We start from the raw sequence: 23032 nt of genomic DNA, 5'->3' as shown, positions 1-23032 counted from the left end.
TACTTGCGACCAAGGTGAAGAAGATCAGATCACATTCACACAGTTCACACATTATCTTCAGAAAGATAAACTTCATTTGAATAAAAACCTGCATAAATAGAGATGAATAATGAACTCAGTTAGTGCTGTATAGCTCTTTATAAATGAACCATGCTCAGCCACACACCAGCAGACACACACACACACACACACACACACACACAGCCTCAGTCTCCCACAGCAGAGTGAGTTTTCCCTCCAGACGCCACAGTGTGGAGTGACAGTCACCACCTGGCTGAGCTCTTCTGTCACAAATGTCACTTTCCTCCACTGCAGATTGAGGCATTTCCTGATGTTGTTCCACGTGTTGTTGGCATGGCATTTAGAGCAGCTGAGCGTGACCTTTGAACCTTCACATTAAGAGAAAAACTAATTTGAATCTTGCACACAGCTGTAAATAGCAGGTACATCACCCGGTTTCTATGCAAGAGTCTAAATATGCAGTTTTGAAAAAAACAACCAACAAAAAAGAAGAGGAAAAAAAACAGAGAAAATAAATCTACAGGAGAGAGACAGAGAGTGGATGATGAGCATCTGAAACCAATTTATCAGGACCCTCCATTGTTGTTAAAGGCTATTTAGATAAAAGATAAAAAACCTGCACGATTTATTTCAATTTCTGGGATATATTTATACTTATTTTTAGACTGTTGGCTCTGCTGTGGGTAAACAAGCTGCTGCTGTGTGCTGTTATCTGCTCTGTAGTGTACATTGGCTCGAGAGTTACTCAGATATGTTTACAGGAGAGAAACGATAGTTTGCCGGATGACAACATCATATAAACACATCACAGTCGACAATGGCCGTGATGCAGTAAACTGTGTCTCTCTGTGTGTGTGTGTTGTTCAGTTGAGATTATTTTTGTTGGAATGATTTACCGTCATCTTCTTAATTGATTAATTTATTGTTTGTTGACCGAAAATGGTCCTGAAGGACTGAAATAACAGTAACAAAACTCAGCTATTTTCAATTTATCATCGGAGGAGCATATACAGTACACTAGTGAAATTACATTTAATGATAAATCTGTATGGGAAGCGGTTAAGATTAATTTCCTGTTGACTAATCAATTGAGTTACACTCAGTATAGAGCGACTGTCAGATTTTTTGCAAGAAAACTAAGACACACATTTCAACTCTTCAATCAGCTGTTTCACAAATATTGTTGTGTGAGAGATGAGAAACGCCACATCACTGAAACTGCACACAACAAGAGACACATGGAGAAAGATGAAGGAGACTGAAAATGACGGAGACAAAAGTCACATATTAAGTGTTGAGACTTCATGTGAGAGGAGTGTGTGGGCTTTGTTTGGCTCCACAGATGGCACACAAACTCTCTCCCTCTCTCTCTCTCTCTCACACACACACATAGATAAAATGTTAAATGTCAGCATACAGAAATACCGTTGCCTCCTGTCAAACACATCTCCCTGAATAGTAAAGCATTGCCTGAAACCCACAAAACTTTTCTCGGTTTTGTTTTTCAGAAGTTGCCAAAAAAACAGTTGTTTCACCTTGAAGCCGAGTAAAACGCAGCGCCGTTCTTCTGAGTGAGCCCGGATACCTTCGTTCCTGGAACACGTTCAGCATCCCCACCTCTCATCACCTGATTGTTTATCAGAAACAGTCGGTTTGTGACGGATTCCCCCGGCACAGGCCTGTTCCTGTATACCAGTCATAGCGCACCATGTGAGGAAACAATCCGCTAAATTTGAGGTAGAGAGATCATGTGCAGAGCGCTCGTCGCCTGCCTCTTATCTGATGGGCCTCTCAGCTGTGTCACTATTAAAGCAGAACTCTGACTCATCTACCTGAATTGGACTTTCCCATTATTTTCTATCATGTTCATCAATTCTGAGGAAAATCTCTTCGCCTTCTCACTCATATCTCAGCTGCTCTGTGTGCTGCCTGCGCTGCATGTTTTCAGTATTTAAGCGAAACTGAAATCACAAAAATCTTCACTGTTTTACTGTAGTATTTTAGCTGTTTTTTTTTTTTAAGACAGATACAGTAAAAGGATAGATGATTTCAAGTTGGTCCAGCTCACACATTTGCACTTTGCACTGATGGTTAATGATAAAGAAACAAGAAATAGCAATGCAGAAATGAGTAGCCTATGCTACGGCAGCTCACTTGTCACGATTGAACAGGTCAAAAACTGAATAGAGGATAATTATTGAAATCAGAAATGTGCTTTTCAGGTGCAGTCAGACTGGAAATGTGCACAGCAGCTGTTGTCGATAATGTTATTACACTATATCACTAACAGCTTTGTGCGTTATTAATCATAACACTCAACGGTTTTTATGCTGTTTAGTTTCATAAACATTTGACATTTTCACAGTTAAAGGTCATTTCCACTATTACTCTCAAGGAGGCTGCATGATTTCACTTCTGAGTAGGTGGACCACTATGATAGTTTGATTGACTTTAGATAATAGAAACGCCTGTCACTATATTGCAGAATAGTCCAACAGCACCACAAGCTGCAGCTTCCAAAACACAAACTGTAGATTGCAGGGTGAATCTATCTATTAATGCAACAGACTGCATTAGCTTAACCCAGGTGTTCCTAATAAAGTGATGACTTAGAGCTCAGCTAATTAGCATGAAGCTAACGTGGGTTGTTGTCGTCTCCGGCTTCTCTCTGGCAGTTCGTCGGTGTCATTGTCGGTTAATGACCAAACAGTGACGTTGCTGCTTTATGTAAATACAGTTTGAGGTCAAATTGATTGTGTCTGTGCACAGACTGTTTTTCCCCCAAAAAAAAGACGGGACGGGACATAAATCTCACAAAACAGATCTGTGAGCTGTAGCAGAACAAATAATATAAGGTTTATTCAGTTGCATCTGTCACTGTGATTTATCATTGCGCCGCTTTAAATTGCAGAGGAAGCGGCCAGCTGGCAAAAAACAAAAAAGGAGCTAAAGCAGCATCTGAGATGGCATCAACGACCTCAGAGGGGACTGACTTTAGATCATTTTTATTATTTTTCACTGTCATGAGTCATCACTGAGTCCAGGGCTGCACTGGAGGTCTGCAACCTGCCAGAATAGATGTTACAGTACAGACTGCCGCCGTTTTGGTTTAATGTTTGACTTTTAAGCAACAGGAGGCCGAAGAAAGTCTCAATAACCCCCCCCACCCCCCCTGCAGAAAACCCCATTGTTTGGTCAAAGCTGCTCTGTGGACAGGAGTCTGGTCAGAATGAATCATCACAGTGGATAAAGGTGCAAAAACATGGTTTGACGGCATCTGGCAGCTTCAGTAAAGAACTCACCACAAAGACGTCTGAGTCAGTGAAGTGACGAGGTCGTTTTTTGTAATTTACAAATGAACAGGCAAAAAAATAAAATAGCAAAGAGAGCTTTGTCTGGTAGGCCTACAGAATCTGAATTATATCCACTATTCAAACATAAAATTGCAGCATTGCACATGAGAAATACTTGACGCTGGTTTTACATTTATATATTTTCCCAATACAGCCGACTCTGGACTTAAAGATCCAAGTTGATTAGGAAGATTTGAAGTTCCTACTCTTCACTCACTGCTCCCCACTGTGATGCTCAGCTGAGTTGTAGTGACTTGCAGACATGTGAGAACATTTAGTGAAGGTTGGAGTTGCCAAATCAGCGGGGTGTACCCTGGTTTATCACATGGGAAAACAGCATAGTACTTCTTTTTAAAGGAACACAAAAAGTGATGCAATTTGCTGTGACTATTGTTCCACTCTGGGGAAATAATCAAACATCTATCTAGTCAAATCTGCTGAAAGAAAAAAAAAAACAACAACTTCACAGCAGCACACACAGGAAGCAGCAGTGCAGTGTTAGTTCTGCTACTGAAATTCCCAAGTATTTCAAGACATGAAAAGTTGTATTAGTTCGTCTGAGTTGCACATACAGTGAGTTGTGTTACTAATCGGCTCATGAGGAAACAGAGCATGTGGCACGTTTTTTGGGCTCTGTAGCTGTTGTTTCCTGTTGTTAAGCAGTTGTTTCTTTTTTCCCACCCACTTTGCCTGAAATGATTGTTTTCTATCAGCCTGAACGCAGAACATGCAGAGTTTTTACCTCTGATGATGTTTGAGTCCAGTTTTAGCCTTCAGTCGTCGTCTGTTGCCATGAAGCGTTACCAAACACTGTCATGTGTCACCACTGCCGTGTCTGTGTGTGTATGTGTGTGTGTGTGTGTGTTTTAAAAGCTTTTATTCAATCTGAGAAAGCTAAAAGGTGTGCAGACTTTTCTGCAGAGGTGTCACAGAGACATGCTGATAAATCAACTTGTTGCCACTGAGGTTTACCACATAGTAAAATACAATAAATTCAACATTATTTTGGGTGTTGAGAATTAAGCTGCTCGACCGTGCTAGCAAAACCACAGTCAAAGAGCATTTTTCCATTGCTATATTGGGCGGGAAAATGGCACGTCACATGAAATACAGCAAATTAAAAGTCACAGTCATGGCCGTGTGCACCTGGAGGACACTCTACATTTGTACATTCAGAGTAAATTTAAATATTTTAACAGTAATCTCTGAGAATGTGTCCTTAAAATCTGATTTGCTGTGGAAGATTACATCACTTGTTTTAAGAAAATGAGGATTTCATGACACAAACGTAAACAGGAATGACAAGATTAACCAGACAGTTTTTTTTTCTATTTAAATGAGACTATTCACTTTCTTATCAGCAGTGAGTCTGTACACTGTGTGTGTGTGTATGTGTGTGTGTGCGTGTGTGTTTGTGAGTGAATATGCGTGTGCGTGAGACCTCTCCCACTTGTGGTTGTCTTGTCTTCCAGACCGTAGGAGGATGGCAGTCTTTCACATCAGGACAGCGAGACGTCTGCATGCCACCGACACACACACACACACACACACACACACACACACATAGGCTGTTTTGTGATGTAGAAAACTGATAAAGAGATACACGTTGTGAGGAGAAAAAAAAAAAAAAAAAAGTGCCAAGCTTTAAGGACACATTGTGAGGCAGACAGACAGATAACATCAGATGCAACAACATGTCTAAAGTGTAAATTTCGGGGATGTTTTTGTTGTTGTTGTTCTTGTTAAACTCCACGTGCAGATATTTAATGTTTGTGCAGCTTTCTGCTCTCTCCTCTTATTCTTACTGATATCTCTGCCCATTGTTGTGTTGTGTTGTGTTGCTCATGGGGTGAAGTTTTAAAGAGCAACGAGAGAGATGTGGTAGACTGATCTATTTCTCTATTTAAGTCATAAACCCACGCTAAAGGTCACAGTTGATTTCTCGTCTTGAGGCTTGAACTGCCTCCACTCCCACTGGTGCTGCACTGTTTTAAACACTCACTGGGCTGAAATGTAAACTCAATAATGAAGCATTTAAGTCAGATTTGAAAATAGATAAATAAATAAGGCTGGTGATAGTCCGTATTTCCATTTTCTATGAAGAGAGACTTTCAAAAACTTACACACCATTATGTTTATATAGTAAACTGAATTTGTGCATTGACTTATTTTGAGAAGCAGCATTTTTTTTTGACTGAATGAAGCTCTACACTTTGACTATGTCGTCTTCCAGTCGTCGGGATGGATCACGGGTTTTACGAGGCGCAGGACTGTGACACCAAAGTTCAGGGTTCACGTCCTGACTCCCATCTGTGGTGAGGTTTAGGCTACACGAGCACTCTAGGGAGAAAACTGTGGTTTCTGTTTAACATTAATTAACACGTCTCTCATTTTTTTTGTTCTTTGTTTTTTCAAAATCAGGCCAGACCACAGTATTTCCCTAAACATCACTACAAGCCACGACACATGTCACATGTCTTCCTAAACATATAGAAATGTCATTTTGTGGAAGAGAAGTGTAGCTCTGGTTCCTGTTCGGGTTTGGGTTTGCATTGTGACTGGACGTCCAGGTGTCCCGACTGTAAATACCATCAGGTTGACACCGAGGCAGGTCCGGCTCCTCTGGCCTCTTGCGTAATGGTTGCTTTGCGTTGTAACCCTGGGTAACCCTGGGCACATCTGAGCAGACAGGCCTCATTGTTTCTCGATCCTTCTCGCTTTGCATATAGGAAGAGAGTGGGAGTCGTTGGTGCTCTTATTCTATAAGCTTCAGTGCATCTGGAAACAGCAGGTGCTTCTCTATTCTGTGGGATCATTTAATGTCACCATGTGTCGGTGCGATAGTAGAACGGCAGATTTGAGCAAATAAATGAAGACATCGGTATAAGATTAGGCCAATAACAGAGGTTCACTGTTGGCCACAAAGAAAACAGTGTTACGAGCTTTCATATTTACACTGGCTGTGAGCTGCGTCCACCCGAAACACAGTCTCAGCGCTGCAGCTCTCTGCTCGTGTGATTACATGAGTAAGTGGATGAAATGGGCACTTACTAATGGACCTCCATGTTGCCAGCTCTTTATTTTTAAAGCCATTAAAGCCTAGAGCAGCCAGACAGTGTCTTGGGGTCGTTGGTATTTCGATACAGTGATTTAGTCTGTGTTTTTTCTTTCACTGTTCAGCAGCACAGATTTCTGAACTTTCCGGCCTCCGTAAATTTCTCTTATTAGCTGATTTTTCCACATTAGTAACACTTTATCAGGATATCTTATCTCATTAGTTTTCTAGACACTGATATCTATCCCTAATATATCATGATGTGATTAATATCCATACTTTTTGTGGCCTCATTATTCAAAACCTCAATGTCAAGACGCGGAAATAGTGTTGTTTGGTTCATTAAAACTAAACTAGTTGTGGATTAACTGTGCAGCTGTGTATCAGAGACAGGCAGTTTTTTTGTTTTTTCTTGTTGGCCCGACTCCAGACTTATTGGAAACTAAACTACAGATTGTTCTGCATCACTGAGGCCACCCAGCGTACAGCGAACACCTGATGGTGCTTAACCGCTGCACTCACAGGCAGCACAGGCTTGTTTTTATTGAATGAATGAACATCTGTTTATGAATCCGATCCAACTCCGATCAGGGTGTTTTCTCATGTCTGAGCAGTCTGATGCCGATTTAAAAGACACAGTGAAGGTTACGCTGAGTTTAACGTGAAAGTTTAAACGCTACATCATGCGCAATTATGTTGTAATCAAGGACACGTTTAGGTTTATTGTTGATAATTCGTAAAACTACATCACATTAACTGAATTGCATGTTTATGATCATGTGCATAGAGTGTCTTGTGGATCTGCTTGTCTGTTTTCTCTCCTATTGCTGCCTGTTGCTGGGAAGCATTGCCCAATAATGAGCTAACAGAGGTGTAAAGCTGCTCAGGTTTTCAGCCATTTCTTTTCATTCCTGATGTAAATTAGAAACATCAACAGTTTTCTTGTATTATCAGAAAGTTTTCTCTGCAGGGAACCACTGATGTCTGCATGTATTTGAGCATGCGGAGGGGTAGACATGTTTACTTTCCCATCTTCTCACCGTGCATCGGTCCACTTATGTGATGTACAGCTCCTCAAATTACCCAGCGGTGAGAGGAAGTGAAGGAGGACGAGTCACATGATCGGGCGCTGCACCCCCCTATACAGTACCTATGTGTGATGTCACCTCACTTCTGCTTCTTGCCACACGTGCAGCTAATGAAAATGGGATGAAGCCTTGCAAGGGACAGCGTCTGTGTGATTAACGGCACCAGTGGCAGGTGTATTATGAGACCCCCGAGCGTGTCTACTCTTTAAGTCTCTATACCCTATGAATGTGGTTTGTTTTCACTTCACCCATCGCTGCAGGGAGGGTTGTGATTTCAGCAGTACAGGCTGCATTTAATGTGTTTTTTGTAGAGCTGTTGTACTTAAAGGTCCAGTGTGTAATATGGGGGGGAAACGGTGATATCTAGCGTTCAGATTCTAGTTTGCAACGCTCACTCTCTCGCTCAGGCTCACCCCTCTTGTCGGCAAAGTGACGGTGGCCTCTGAGGACAAAAACCTTGTTTACCATGACTGGAATGACTGAGAGTATTTCAGGAGCATGGGGCGATGAGGTGAAGATCTATAGTAAACCATTTTGTGATATGTCTGCTGTTTCCTACTCCCTCTTCTTTACTTCTGCCTTCTTCTCCGTTGGTTTATTTATGAACACGAAACTCGCAAAACATGCTCTCTGGCTGGCCGGATTTTCCATTCGGGCAGCGCAAGATGGCAACACTCTCTAAAGCAAGACCCTTGCTATAGAAGAAGAATTATAAGGCTACAACAACAACAACAAATTTTATTTTATAGCGATTATAGGGGAGAGTGGGGTAATTTGTGCCGTGGGGCAAGTAGTTCCACCCCTGTTATCTAGAAAACGGGAGAGACACATGGCTTGAGAGGAAAGCACATTTATGTTCAAAAAACAAGTTTTTGCCCTCCAAAGTAAAATTTCTATGATCAAGGTTTTTTGATTGCCGTGTTTGAACAATTATAGACAACTTTGAAAACAGTTCACACATGTTTTAGGGCTTTATTAAGCTACACCATGAGTCTATACAGTTAGCATGATGCCAGCTCAAAACAGCTGGGGAATCCTTTTTTCTCAAAATGCTGGGCTTGGGGTAATTTGTGCCAAAGGGCCTGGGTTAAGTTGTGCCAGTGGCAGTGCTGTCTGTGTATAGGAGAAACATGGCAGTGGCACTGATTTGCTTGAAACTTAACATGTGTGATGAGGGACCGCCCCTGAACACACCTGCCCAGTCTGGTTGTGCTCGTAGCCTGGTGGATGAACAAAACATGGCGTTTCTTTGCGCCACAGCCCCCAGTGTGCCTCAGGCCTCCGCGACTGCATGGGGACAAGCGAGGGCCCGATCATCGTCGCTTCTGGCTTTAATTTTGTATTGAATGTCTTGCTTTTATATAGCATTATCATTTGTGAGACTAAAATGATCTGTTTTACTTCAATTATTAATGGCACAATTTACCCCAGTGTATTCTCTCTAATGGCACAACTTACCCCACACCGGGGGCAAGTTGTGCCACAAAACCACTTTTTTTTCTAAAGCTATTCTGAAACAGTTAATTTAAGATTCAAAGTGATTGTTCCCAGGGATGCACAACATCCTAAACTATGTGTACATATATTAGTTGGGGGCATTATTATAATCCCCTTGCTTTAAAGGCAATTTAAGTAAAAATTGGCACTACTTACCCCGCTCTCCCCTACACTTACACAAATATTCATGGATAGGATATTTTGCCAATTAACCTTGCCAATTGTTACACACTGGACCTTTAATGCAGAGTAAAGTTAAGGAAGTGAAAATGGCTCAGAAAGATCGCGTTCAGCCCCTATAGCCTGTGAACACCCACACCGACCGTCGTCAAAACGAACATCCATACCCCACGAGTGGCCTCAGACGTTTGTACCATGACTGTGACAGGTCCTGAAGACTGACTCCAGACTTCTGCCTCATCAGTCATATTTTCATAATTCATATTTTCTTCAAATCAGGCACCGGAGAAAGTTGGAGTTCAATGCAGTAGAGTTTTCTTTTTGCTTTATAGTAAAAAAAAAAACATGCCCACAGAAAAAGTAGGGGGAAAAAAGCACATTCCTCACACCACACTTGTTATAGTCATGTATATGATGGCGCCACTCTGTCTTTGACCTCTTCTAGTTCGCTGAACGGCCACTTGTCCTGTACAGGTGTCACACTTCTCTCCTATTCTCACATCTGAGGTTATTCTCCTCTCTAGTAGTATCCTCCCAGGCCTCCTCCCTCTCTCCTACACACTCTTATCATGCCTGCCGATCTCCCTACTAACCCCACAGTGGACTCCACTCTCACCCCAACCAGGTTCTCCTCTGGTACTACATTCCCCTCTTTAAACTGGCAGCCGGGGGCTTTGCCTGACATTGCCTCTTCTAGTTGGCGTCTTACAGGACATAAAGTGTTACATCCTGACTCCTCCACTCTAGTCTTCTACCTTTTAACAGGCAGCATGGTGGAAAGTGTAGTTCGCTGAAAGGTAACAAGTTAATTGAAATTCACACACTATTGTTATATCAAATTGCATAATATGATCCACACATTGTTTTGTTTTTTTCATTACACACATAGATTTACACTACAATGTACTTTTTCTATCTCATAACACACATACACAAAGGCCTGTTTATGATATAATTATTTTGACATACTCACTTGATATTTAGGAAAATGTGAACTCGTATAGAAACATTAAAGACGCTCTTTGGCTGTCTCTCCCTGTAGCAAAAGTAAAATACGTAACCTTTGCCCCAGTGAATCCCTCATAATGACTTGTGTGTGCCATCCCTGACAGGTGTGTCCATAAATTAGTGGTTAGATCTTCAGGTAAACGTGTCTTATTATGAGGCTCTGTGCTCTGTGTTTGTATACTGTATGCACGACAGGCACTAAGATGGTTGCTGATAGCACTAGTATACAGTAGGGAGCAGTTAAGGGTTAGAGACCACCACATCTTTACAAACAGAGGACATGATGTGCAGTTACTCCAGGGCGTTACGCTGTAGCTTTTGAGGTGGGGGAGAGTGTTACTCTTTCACTTTCTCCACATAGTTTTTCCGAGCTCGTCTTCTTTGACGCCAGCTGCAGGCAAGCCAGGTCGTGATATTAGTCACAGTGAGTAAAGTCAACACCACGTGAGGCCGAGGTTCACTCAGATCACCACGTTCCAACGTTTTTACGCCATGAACTGATTTATAGGATCATTTATTCCCATAATAAAGTCTATAGAATAATAGAATAAATAATAAATAATCATGATAATGTTTGTGTGAAAGTAGAGGGGTAGTTATCTCAGGACAGGTTCAGTTAGTGTGGAGGTGTGTGTGTGTGTGTGTGTGCTGGTTATAACTGGCTGAGTCTTCACCACTTCAACACTTTCAACAGATGGTGGTGTCGTTTTCACATCTCACTTCAAAATGGAGACGCCTGTTTTTTAGGCCACAGCTCTTCCTACGAACTTTTTTGTTCTGTCTCTGCTGCCTCCCACCTTTCTCTGCTCTGTCTGAGCTCTTATTTGCAGCAGCTCCACACACACACACACACCACAATTTCAACCAGCATCTCACTTTTCTCTCTCTATCTTTTTTTTTCTTTTTTGGAGGGGGTGGGTGGGGGCTTCTTCCATCCTTTTATTTCACTTTTCTCTTCTTGTCTCTGGTTCAAAACATTCAGAAACACACATGCGTAGAAAAGTAGATTCTTCTAATCCTCTACATGTGGTGAAACTGAATCAAAAAGAGAACTACTTTGATCGATGAGGCATTAAAGGTGACATGATTCAGCCTGAACCCACGTTTTAGAAACTAATGCTTCATAGTGAAATTTAAACTATGACTAGTGAATACAGCACAGAATGTCAGGCAAACGTTTTTTTTTTTTTAAATATACGTACATCAAAAGGCTCGTCGCAGTTTTTCCTGTTTTAATAATCCACCTACATCCTCCTCTTTTACTGCCTTTTCTACCTCTTTTATTTACTGTTTGTCTTGCCACTTTAAAATACCAGTAACATAAAAATGGAGGAAACAAAATTCGAGCTCTTGTTCTAAAACTGAAACTAAAAAAAGATCAAGGGCTCTCTCTTTTTTAAAGTGTTGTTTTTATTTATTTAAATGCATAAATCAATAGGTTTCCAAATTGCTCTTCTTTGTGGAGTGTCTTTTATTTTGCTCTGGGGTCCTTATCTGAGTCTTTCTCGAACTTTGCTCTTTCATTTTCTCCCCCTTGTTTCAACATCAAAATATCAGCGGCAGAGAAAGAGGAAAAGCAGATTTTCAGCTCTCCTACCCACCGTGTGTCTCATCCTCTCAGCTTCCTTTTCACTTTTTCTAACGCACACCGCGGCTGATTGCATCAAAGCCCAGCCTCGGCGTCCTCTCTCCCTTTTGCTCTCTGACTAATTTTGATAGCAAAAGACGCCGAGTAAAGCTCATCTGTCTCTCCTTTTATATTTTTAGGCGGTACAGTCACGCTGGATTATGTCATGTTTTTTCAGGTGTGCTTTTGAGAAAAATAGAAAAACAGGTCGATGGGGACGAGCAGTCTCCTGCGACGGCAGCTTACGTCCCACAGAGACAAACCCAGTCTCTGCTGCGTGGGGAAAAATTGTCCAACTCATTTCTGATCTGACTTTGTGTTCACGGTTTTTGTCGGAGGCTAGAAAATTGTAGTCGGAGGTTGGCTGCTGCTGTTGTCACAGGCCCCTGAACGCACCCCGGGGTTTCTACATGTGACAAACACAGTCACACTGTCGATGTCGATGTAGCAGTGGATGCTAAGTAATTATCTGAGTCTGTATTTGCGCGCAGAGTGTGGTTTGTTTGCTTCAGGTTTGTGTTTTTTAATAAATAAAACCAGCAGTAATAGTGAAACTCTGAATCAGAATGAGAAATACTTTGATCGATGGTCCTTTAAAGGTGACATATAAAGTCATAGCAGTGGGTGGAGGCGTTGGCAAACGGTTCTTTTTCTTTTTTAGTTGCTGTCTGTCTTTATTAGTTTTAACTTCACACTATTTTATCTATAACTTACAACCAGAGGATCATTTTATATATATTTGTCTCACTATGTGCAGTTATACAGTGACATTTAAAACACACTTTGTTGTTGTGATGTGACTCATTTTGAAATTAAACTGATTCAGCTAAATTACACAATGTCAATTTTTACAATATGAACATTATCATGAGCTTTAATTTGAATTATAAAATTATTTGTCATATTGAGAGAGAGGCTGATAGTGAAACTGTAACATGACATTTATTTGTGTCGAATTTCTTTCTCAGTTTGATTCAAAATGTGCTGCTAAAAACAACATAAGTGTGTGTATGTGTGTAGAGACGTGCAGCTGTGTGCTGTGACTGTATTTTGTGTTAATTGGTGTCAGGCTTGTTTTCTTCTTATAAATAAATCCATAAGTCATACTGAAACTATGATGCTTTGGAGTGATAATATTACCAGAGCACCAGGGGAAATTTGCCTTGTGAAATGTTCGGTTCTCTGACAACCCACTCAGTTTCGACTGGAAAAAAATAAAATCTTTTAACCTTTTCAGCAACAACAAATGCATGCAAACGATGAAGAAGAGAGAGAGAGAGAAAAAAAAAACGACTCGAGTGTGGCTGAATATTGTCACTGTGTGTTCACTGCTGTTGCTCAAAGTAAAACTCCTGCTGTCGATCATTTCTCAGGATCACCCTCCTCATCCCAACTCGCACTTTGACTCACAACTTTTCTTTGACATTTTTTTTTTTTTTTTTTACTTATTTGAGCGTTTGCATATTTTTAAGTTCTGTATTTCTCTCTGCCATACGTATGTGTGTGTGTGTGTGTGTGTTTGATCATTTCTCTCTGGTTTATTTGTGACTGAGATGAGCAGTTTCAAAATGACACTCATGATATTTCACAGCACAGTTCATGTGAGCACAATGTTGACGATATTTATTTGGTCTGATGACCCTGCTCTGACACTTTAATTCATGATTCAGATTTTTTTTTAAGGGAAAGTTGTTGCTACTCTCTAATTACTCATATAACTATATTTGTTTTGACTGTATTTTCCTCTGTGGACGACCTCAATGCAATTTAACATTTTTATCAATGTGTTAAAATTCATTTGAGGGGTGCTTTATAAATATTTTGGCATTTTTCTTGTTTTTTCTTATAACCTGTAGTCAATTGTTGTGCTGGGTGATAAATCCACTATTGTTTTTGTTTTGTTGTCATTCAGTAAAATTATACTCACTGTAATTTGCAGTAGATGCTGTGTATTATATATATATATAACTCTGTCACAGCTAATGACACTGACACATTGGTCATTCTTGTTGCCACTAATTATTAGGCTAATGACTGTTGTGGGAGTTGTGTGAAAATGGCTGCAAGCAGCAGAGTCGGTGTGAGATATTAAATGTCAGACATTATATTAACATTTTGCCTGATGTGAGAGGAGATAATAAATAAATATAAACATGTTTATGGTTTCAGTTAGACGGTGTTGCGAGCTCAGAGTCCGTGGGTGGCATCACTTGGTTGCCATCAGTGACTGTTTGACTAATCCACCTCGCTGACTCGTTCCGTGTGTTCATGACTGCGTATGTGAGTATGTATGTGTGTGTGTGTGTGTGTATATTAATGCAGTTAACCTTTACGTTCTGGTTTGTGTGTATGAATGAACAGTACATGTGCAGCATGTCTCAGTCTGTTCATGTGTGTGCACGTGCAGACAGCACATAGATCGTTGTGTTTTTGTTTTTGTGGTTGTCTATTCCTGGCTGCTTTAGGCAGGCTACTCTCTCTCTCTCTCTCTCTCTCTCTCTCTCTCTCTCTCTCTCTCTCTCTCTCTCTCTCTCTCTCTCTCTGTCTCTCTCTCTCTCTGTCTCTCTGTATGTGTGTGTGTGTGTGTGTATAGTGTTTGTTTGTCTGTACAGTCTGTGTACAGTGCTGTCTGTACATGCTGTCTCCTGAAGGTGTCACATTGTCAGTGTGCAGGTTGCTGTGTACAGTGTGTGTGTGTGTGTGTATATATTATATATTATATGTGTGTGTGTGTGTGTGTGTGTGTGTGTGTGTGTGTGTGTATATATATTATTAATATTTAATTTGTGTGTAAACAAGTGTGTACCTGTGTATGTCAGCTGATGTGGATTTTATTTCTGACTGTTAATGTAGCTGTGTGGTTGTGTGAGTGTGTACACTGTATGTTAACAGCATGTGAACATTTTAGTGTGTGTGTGTGTGTGTGTGTGTACATTTACATGTCTTGTGATTCTTTATCTTAATGTGTGTGTGTTTATGAACAGGATGTGTGTCTTTATGCCATTACACATGTTGTATTATCACAACCAATGTGCAATCATGTGTTTACATGTGCGTGAGTGTGTTTTATTTTTGACAGTTATGTGGTTCTGTTGTGTGTGTGTGTGTGTATTTACATACATTTTTAAGTGTGTATGTGTGTCTGTTATCATATGTGTATGTGTAAGTTATGTGATGTGTACACAGCTCTGTGGGTTTGTGTATGTCTGTGTGTATTTATACTATTTCTCATATGACTGTGTGTGTGTCCATGTGCATGTCAGTGTGTGTGTATATGTGTATATATATTTACACACAAACACACACATACATATAATTGTGAGGGTGTAAAGGTTTGACCACTGGTGCACAGTGCAGTAATTGTATTTGTATATGTGCGTGTGTGTGTGTGTACAATTATTACCAACACTTCTAATTATACAGCCACACTGGGAGTGAACACGTGTCTGCTTGTGTGACATACATATAGTGTGTGCGTGTGTGTGTGTGTGTATGAACATGCACATTTATTTCTCACTGTGTGTGTGTGTTTCTGTGAGTGTGTATATTATTCTGTGACTGTGTGTGCATGAACATATTTTGTCTTGTGTGTATTTATGTCCATTTGTTTATATTAACATTAGTGTTTTAATTTTTATAATCATTGCCATTATTATCATTGTTGTGTGTATGCATGATGTATGTCTTTCTTCATGTGCAGACACGGATGGATGATGGGATATTTAAAGAATCACCAGTGTGAACTCATCGTAGCATCGAGCTAATTCTGTTTTGACCCGACCGGTGTTTTTAAACCAGCGTCAGGTTATTTACTCAGACACGGACTCTTCCACTCAGGATGTTCAGGCGTCTCTGAATGTTTTGATGAGTATGAAAATGAAGTGAGTCACGTGTTGCTGCTGTCACAATCACCAGATCTCATCCTCTATGAGATTATGGACTGATGTTTTTCAAACAGCACGCTCCTCCTCCTCCTCCTCCTCCTCCTCCTCCTCCTCCACCGGCAAAAACACAATCAAAATCTTTTGAGACGATCATCAATAATCAATTGTTCATTTAGAAAACTGGAGACTCAGCACCGAGGCTCGGTTTCTCTTTCAGTTTACTGTATCTCCCATCTGTACATGTGTGTATTTCTGTACACAGCTGTGTGGACTATATATATTGTCACGATGCTAATATTGTATGTGCTGTAGCTTGTGTGTGTGTGTGTGTGTGTGTGTGTGCAGGACTGTGTAGTAGCCTATGTATTTATTTGCACGCACGTGTGAAAACAGTTTGTTCCCTCTTCTTGCTGCTCATCATCTGTCCCGGCTGACATTTACACATTCAAATCAGAGACTGTTTATCGTTGTTGGAGGCACATGACAAGATTTGATGCTTTGTTTAAGATAACCAGCGACGTTTCTGCAGCACGTACTGTAACGTAGAGACACTGCTTCATGCCGTTAAGACTTAAGACTCACTCAGCAGCACAGATGTGACCAGATGTGACGTATTGTTGACGTCAAAGTAAAATCCTCACATCTCCCAGAAGTAAACTTTTCAGGAACCAAGAGACAAGGCCTTATTTTTAGACTTGCTCCCCACGTCATTTAGATATATTATCATCAAGTTACTTTAAATTCTTGTTGACATGTTTAAAATATGTAAATATATATTTACTCACGCAGCTTTTTATTAGAATTAATATTTGGTTATTATGGTCTCGCGGCAGAGTTTCCTCATCATTTCTTGTCACCTTTCATAAAATAAGCACTCTGTGGCAAAGGGAGGGGCGGCTTCTGTACATGTGGGGTTTTTAATAAAGGCAGAAAAGGAAGTCTTTAGTTTTACACACGTGTGGACGGAGTCTTTGGAAATATAAACAAGGAGGAAGTGGAGTAAACAAAACATAAAAGGTTGAGGAACCTTATAGGATGTTTCTAATATGTATTATTTTGTATATTTGTGTTGCAGAGGAGATGGTCTGGTTTATTTTTCCTTTTTTTTTTTTTTTTACTCACAGACTGTAGCTGCAGAACTGATCGAGCTGTGATTCACGTAGAGTAGTATCTTGTTGGCTGGAGCCGGGACATGCCCTTTGCTTTTAGAGGTCACTACTTGTTTTCTGTGTTGCTGTGCAGCTGCATGGGCGAGAATGTAACAAACATGAGTAACTAATGGTTTTATTTTTGTGGCGTATGCATCTGAAATTAAAATTAGCAATAGAAAGATGAGAGGAAACACTGTGCTGACGTTATTACATGTTATTTAACATCTCAGAGCTTTGACATTTCTAAATATTTGCTGTAGTGCAGATCTGTAGAGGATTGACTTGACCTTCAAAGCACTTTATTTTTTTTTTGTATCATTTTAAAAAAAAATCATCACCCACTTATATTTATGCTCCACTTCTCTCTCTGTCACAGCATCAACACTTCACATCCTGAGGAAAACACTGTGACAGAGATTGGTGTTGATACATTACACATGACTCAAGTCCACTCTTCTGTTGCCAATGGTGGTTCCTTCAATTTTACCGAGCAGGAACCATTTATAAATTACTCAACAACTCTTTTAGTTTTACGTCAGAGCAGTTCTATTTTTTTTTTTTTTTTCACACATGCATTGTTACCTGTGACAGCTTGTGAGCCTTTTCCTGTAGTGGGTGTGTGTCTGTGGATAAGTTGAGATTATGTAGATACCGGTCCGTATTTATTATGTTTTCTTGTCAGGGGCTGTTCTGGATTTAAAAGTTTCAATTTCATCTTCCTTCAGATTGTTTTTTCTTTTTCTTTTAGTGACTGGAGTGATATTGATCACGGCACCGTGTTGTTGTTCTTGGATGTTGAATCATTGTTTTGAAAATGTACCATGATGCCTTTTACCGCCTCATGGCTTTGTTTGGGTTTGGGTCAGTCAGGTGGAACATCATGGTGTCTGACAGAAAATGAGCTGTGAAGCGTCTGAAACCTTTTAAAAAAAATGTTTTTTCTCTTTTGGAGAATGGGTGTGAATGTGTGTAAGTAAACATGTTTAGGTATTACCATATCCTGCCTGATATATGGTCTCTGTTGTTGTGTTTAAAACCACATGAACACACACATACTGTCATTTGTGTTTTTGTCTGGTTTCATCTTGAGGTAAACAGCAGAAATTGGAATTGAATCCATCAGATGCTGATGCTTACACGCACATTATTCCTCAAAACAGCATCTTTTTGGAACAATGTATGTACAGTAAATGTTTAATTGGGATGACTTAATGATCTGTCCTTGAGCCCATTCTGTCTGTTAATGTTACTGTGTGGGAGCCAGACGTTTAGTGAGGGTAATGATGCTTGCAGCACCTTCTCAGCAGTGAACGGGTGAGAGACTTTGCTCTGACTCGTATGTGATTTTTGGTTTCAGCAGAGCTCAGGTTCCCAGGAATAATGATCACATCTTTGTCTGAGTCATCGTGGCTCAGCAGCATCACTTTGCTGTCGTCTCCAATGCAAAGCTTTTGTTCTAAGGAGTCATTGTGCCACTGTGCACGTTGCCAGTGACCCGCATAGGAACCTCAGCTTGAATGTAAATATGCAGCAGCAGAAGAGAAGGGCCATGTACTGAGAGCTGAAATGTATTGACTCTGGATTTTCCCTGTGCTCCGCTGAGCACAGCAACTCACAGATATTAAACCTCTCACTTCCTTTTTGAAGCCGCTTTGTTTACCAGCCAACATGCTATTTTTACAGGAGGCCTCTGCTCGCTCACAGCCTCAGTTTACTGTAGAAAAAGATGTGACTTCTTGGGAACAACACACATCTGTGTCACTTCTCGGTGCAGCATTTCACTTGTTTATGTGGAGGATGCAGTGGTGGGTGCATCTTGTGCCTACAGCTGCCTCTGATTGTCTGTGGCTGCTGGTTTTAACCTGAATTTTCACACACACAAAGAAGCATTTTTTTCTCCTTCCTTAATTATCAGTAAATTTAGCTTTTCTTATCACATGACTGTAATATAATTTGTGTTCGACAACCAGTATTTGTTTTGCACAAGGTGAACACACGATATTTCACCATTCATGACAAACCAGAAACATGCAGCTCAGTGGTAATAACACGGTTTTGCTCTGATTGGTTGGAGGAGATATCGCTGTATGAAAACAGGCCTTTTCCGATGCAGAGAACGTGTCATTACATCACTGTCCTCCCACGACCTTTGGACACCGTCACACTAGCTCTTTCCTGTTGCTCCCACTCTTTATGCTGCTATGCTAAGCTAAGCTAAGCTAAGATAACCACCTCCAGGCCCTACAGCCTCATGTTCAGCCTAGCTAAATGATTCTACCTCTTGAAAACCACAGCAGGAGATTTAATGAAATTAACATACAGAAGTCGGACCTTTAACTTACTAGATGTATAATTTTATCACTGTTACAATGTATTGATTTGTCATTCGTGGGTGTCTAGTTTTCCTTTATGCTCTCGTTTCACTGACACATCATTGACACATCACATGTAAAGCATCGTGTTGACATACAATGTCAAATGCACAATCGATGTTGCAACTTTTGTCAGAGAAGTTGACTCAGCTGTCTGTCATTTGTCAGGCCATAGTTTGTCCTATTGAGTTGCAACATGTCATAAAGAGTTTCTGTGCAAAAAAAAAAGTTGGGGTGAAATTACCGGACAGTAAAACACACAATCCATTTTACCAACACTTAGGCTCATTACCCAGAGAAAAGCTAGCTACAGTAACAATAAATTCAGAGATGCAGCAGCTCTGTGAGTCACATCAAATATTTTATACTCGCCCCTCTTCAGTGTTAATGTGTGAAAACAGGTTTTACAGGATGGAAGTTACAGTCACGTTTGTGAAAAGCCTGTGAAAAGATTTTGATGAACTCGAGGCTGCAGATTATTATCACAGGAGAGTCACATAGTTTCCTAATTAATGCACCGGATCAGGTTAATTTACAATCAGCTGGTTCACCGGTCACTCGAGTCGATGCAAACCTGAAATATGTGACAGTTTGAGAGGAGTTGATGAAGGGATGTGTTGTTGTTTGATAGCTACAAGATGAGTTAGAGGTGTGGGGCAGCTAGTCTTTACCCAGAGAGACTCCCATTAACTCTGAAGTGGTTCTGTTTACATGTTATGCACTCTTAACTGGTGTGCTAATGTTAGCCACCGCTAAAATTCATGAATCAGAGGAGGATCCTGTGTTAGTTAGTCACGGGTGAGATAATGAATCACAACTGGTCACCCAGCACATGTGGATTAGACATGTGTGCTGCTGGGTAATTTAAAACCTTCATGTTTTAGAAATATATCATACAAAGAGTACCTAGCCTACTCAGTGAACTCCCAGGTGTCTAATTAAAGATTTTAAAGACATGTCCAAAATGATGGTGGTTGATTAGGAGGCTGTTTGGGATGCTGGAGATTTTTCAGTGCGATACTTTCTTCATGTATCCACATGATGATGACCTCCAGAAAAGACCGGTGGTTTAACCAGAACATCTTGTTTTCAGTCTCTACACGTGTTAACTACCGAAGATTTAACCTGTGATGAGATGTGAGGTTTTGAAGTTTGACAGAGTTGAACTGAGTGAGTGATTAGTAAACGGAGGATACTGATCAGAGTCAGATGTGATCAAAGGTCAAGTTCAGGGTGATCTCATAAGGATTTCACACACACACACACACACACACACACACACACACACACACACACGCACACACACACACACACACACACACACGCACGCACATGCACACACATGAAACAGGATACAATCATGTGATGACATTTTACATCCAAAAGGTCAAAGGCCACCATAAAAAACAACAAACATATTGCCCCATTATTTTATGCTATAACTCAGAAAGTTGAAGGGGTGACTACATTTCCTCCACACAGCAGCTACTCTAATGTCGTGTTATTTCTTCTACCTGTTTCCCTGAAGACTCAGTCTATAAAAACATCCCATAATGTATTTTGCTTTGCACATTTATGTTGTAGCTGCTTGGTTTTGCTTGCGTGTTCAGATTTCAATGTGACTGTGTAGTGACGTGCAGTCGGTGATGGTGGTTGGGGTGTAGTGAGAGCAACACTAGTCATATTAGTCATAATGTAAGTGTTATGGTTGTAATTATGTATTTTTTTGTACTAGTGCTTTTTATTAATTCATAATAACAACTGCAGCAGTAGTAGCAGTAGTAGTAACATCAGTCATGGTACTAATAAGAGAAACTTTTTCACTTTCACACACCAGTTAGAGCCGAACTGTTGATGTGACGTGATCAAAGCACTTAAGAAAACAACTTAAAAGGAGAAAGCAAACACAGACACATATCAAGAAAAACTTTTTAGGTGTCTTTTTTTAATCTTTCTATATTAGCCAGTGCAGACAGTGTAATAACGTGCATGTCTCTGAAAGGATTCACATTAGAAATGGTGCAAAGAAAAAAACAAGAAATTACAACATTGTAATTCCACTTCAACTGAGATTCATATTTCAGTATTTATCTGTTTCAGACCATGTGTCAGTTGATGAGATGTTGTGCAGCCTCGTGTGAACGAAGCTTTGCTTGATTTTCTCTGTTGCCATCGTCATCATCATGAGTCACCGTAACGACGAGCTGTGATTTGGTGGCTTAACTTCTGATATGTCGTATTTTTGTTTTCTCAGCTATGTCTGCATTTTAGATGAGGTTGAAGGTTATGTTGAATAGTTGAGGTTAGCTATGACATACTGTACAGTGTGTCCACTGTGTGCGCTAGGCCACTAGCTTTTTCTTTTTTTCAGTGACTGTTTGTGTGTGGGAAGAAAAAGCACGAGACGGAAAGGAAAGAAAAGATTTTTTTTTACCTACAAACTGTACAGATAATTCAGTGTCCTGTAGCTGGGCAGATATAAATAACACACATGATTTTAAATGGGTGAGTGGAAATCAAGAGATAAGATGCGAAGCTATATTAAAAGTTGACCACCCACATCAGATCTCCGTCCACTATCTCTGTCTGGTTGCCATACACACACAACCATAAACACAGACATACATACATACAGAGTGTGTGTGTGTGTGTGTGTGCATAAACAGGCTTCAGGTTTAGTCAAAACGCTGCCCACACGGAGGCCTCTTTGCATCTGGCTGCTGTGTGGGACGGCTTTTCAGACATTGGCTCATGTGTCAAACAGTACACTCACACATATGAGCAGTGAGAAAGCTTCATCACAAGACTAAAACCAGTAATCCTGTGACTTTGAAACGTGTAGATAAGTCAGGGAGGGGGTTAAACTTTGAGTTGGATTTCTGTGAAAATTATTCTTTAAAATCTGATAAATGTCAGGGATAGATTTTTATCCCTGCCATGTGTGTGTGTTTTATTTTTCAGTCCTGGATCTGAAGACATTTAGATCCAGATGTGTTTGTTCTATTTTCACAATCTTTCGGGAATTGCTGTGTGTATATTCAGTGTGTACTTGCTCACTCCTGTAGGAAACGTATGTGTATCAGGCATGTTTCACTTAATTATGAAACATGGTGTAGTCATCCAGCGTCTTTCAGTGGTTACAATGTGAAAGACGACTGATTCCTGACGACCGAGGGCATCCTGGCGCCTCAGAAAAAGAAAAACGTCAGTGTTGCCAAAAACAGATTCGTTGTCAGTTTTTTTCTTTGTGAAAATTACAATTTTTTTTTTAAGCTGCAGTGGCTCCCAGATATTTAACAGGTGCACACACGTAGGTGTGCAGCTATTTCATGCACGGAAGCGGGTATTTTTCAACAACAGCGTGCTGAGTGCGCTTGTACCTCCGCTCCATCTTTGCACCATTCATACGGAGACATTTATGAGTCAGCTGAAACAAGTGTGATACTATAGTACGCCAAAGAAAAACGATAACATCAAAGAGAGAATTTTTTGGTTTTTATTTGGAGCCTTATTACAGAGTTTCAATGTTTTAAAAGAATGTCTCAGCATCCTCATTTCTATTAGTAACTCAAATCATGCAGTATAATTAATTTGCTTGTGTTTGTGTGTGTGTGTGTGTGTGTCAGCTGTGTGTAACGGCTCAGACGAAGCACAGACCAAACCTGGTTCATGTCAAGATTAAACAGCTGTGTCTTCGTTAATTTGTGAAAAACTGTGTAGGAGGTTTGTTCACTTGCACACAAAGAGGGTTAACACTTATGCAGGATCTCTGATTTGTAGAAAAGAAAAAAAAAAC

At 40.4% G+C, this 23032-nt stretch overlaps 1 long non-coding RNA gene across 2 annotated transcripts in view; it reads left to right on the top strand.

Annotated features, from left to right (window-relative positions):
- LOC310998204 overlaps positions 1-23032 on the top strand; it is a 54583-nt gene that overhangs the window by 18169 nt on the left and 13382 nt on the right. The gene's annotated exons all lie outside the window — the stretch shown is intronic.

Source organism: Trachurus trachurus, assembly GCF_905171665.1.
Source record: "Trachurus trachurus genome assembly, chromosome: 15".
NCBI lineage: Eukaryota > Metazoa > Chordata > Actinopteri > Carangiformes > Carangidae > Trachurus > Trachurus trachurus.
Note: the sequence above shows the minus strand (reverse complement) of the source record. Positions and strands in the feature narration are given on the sequence as shown.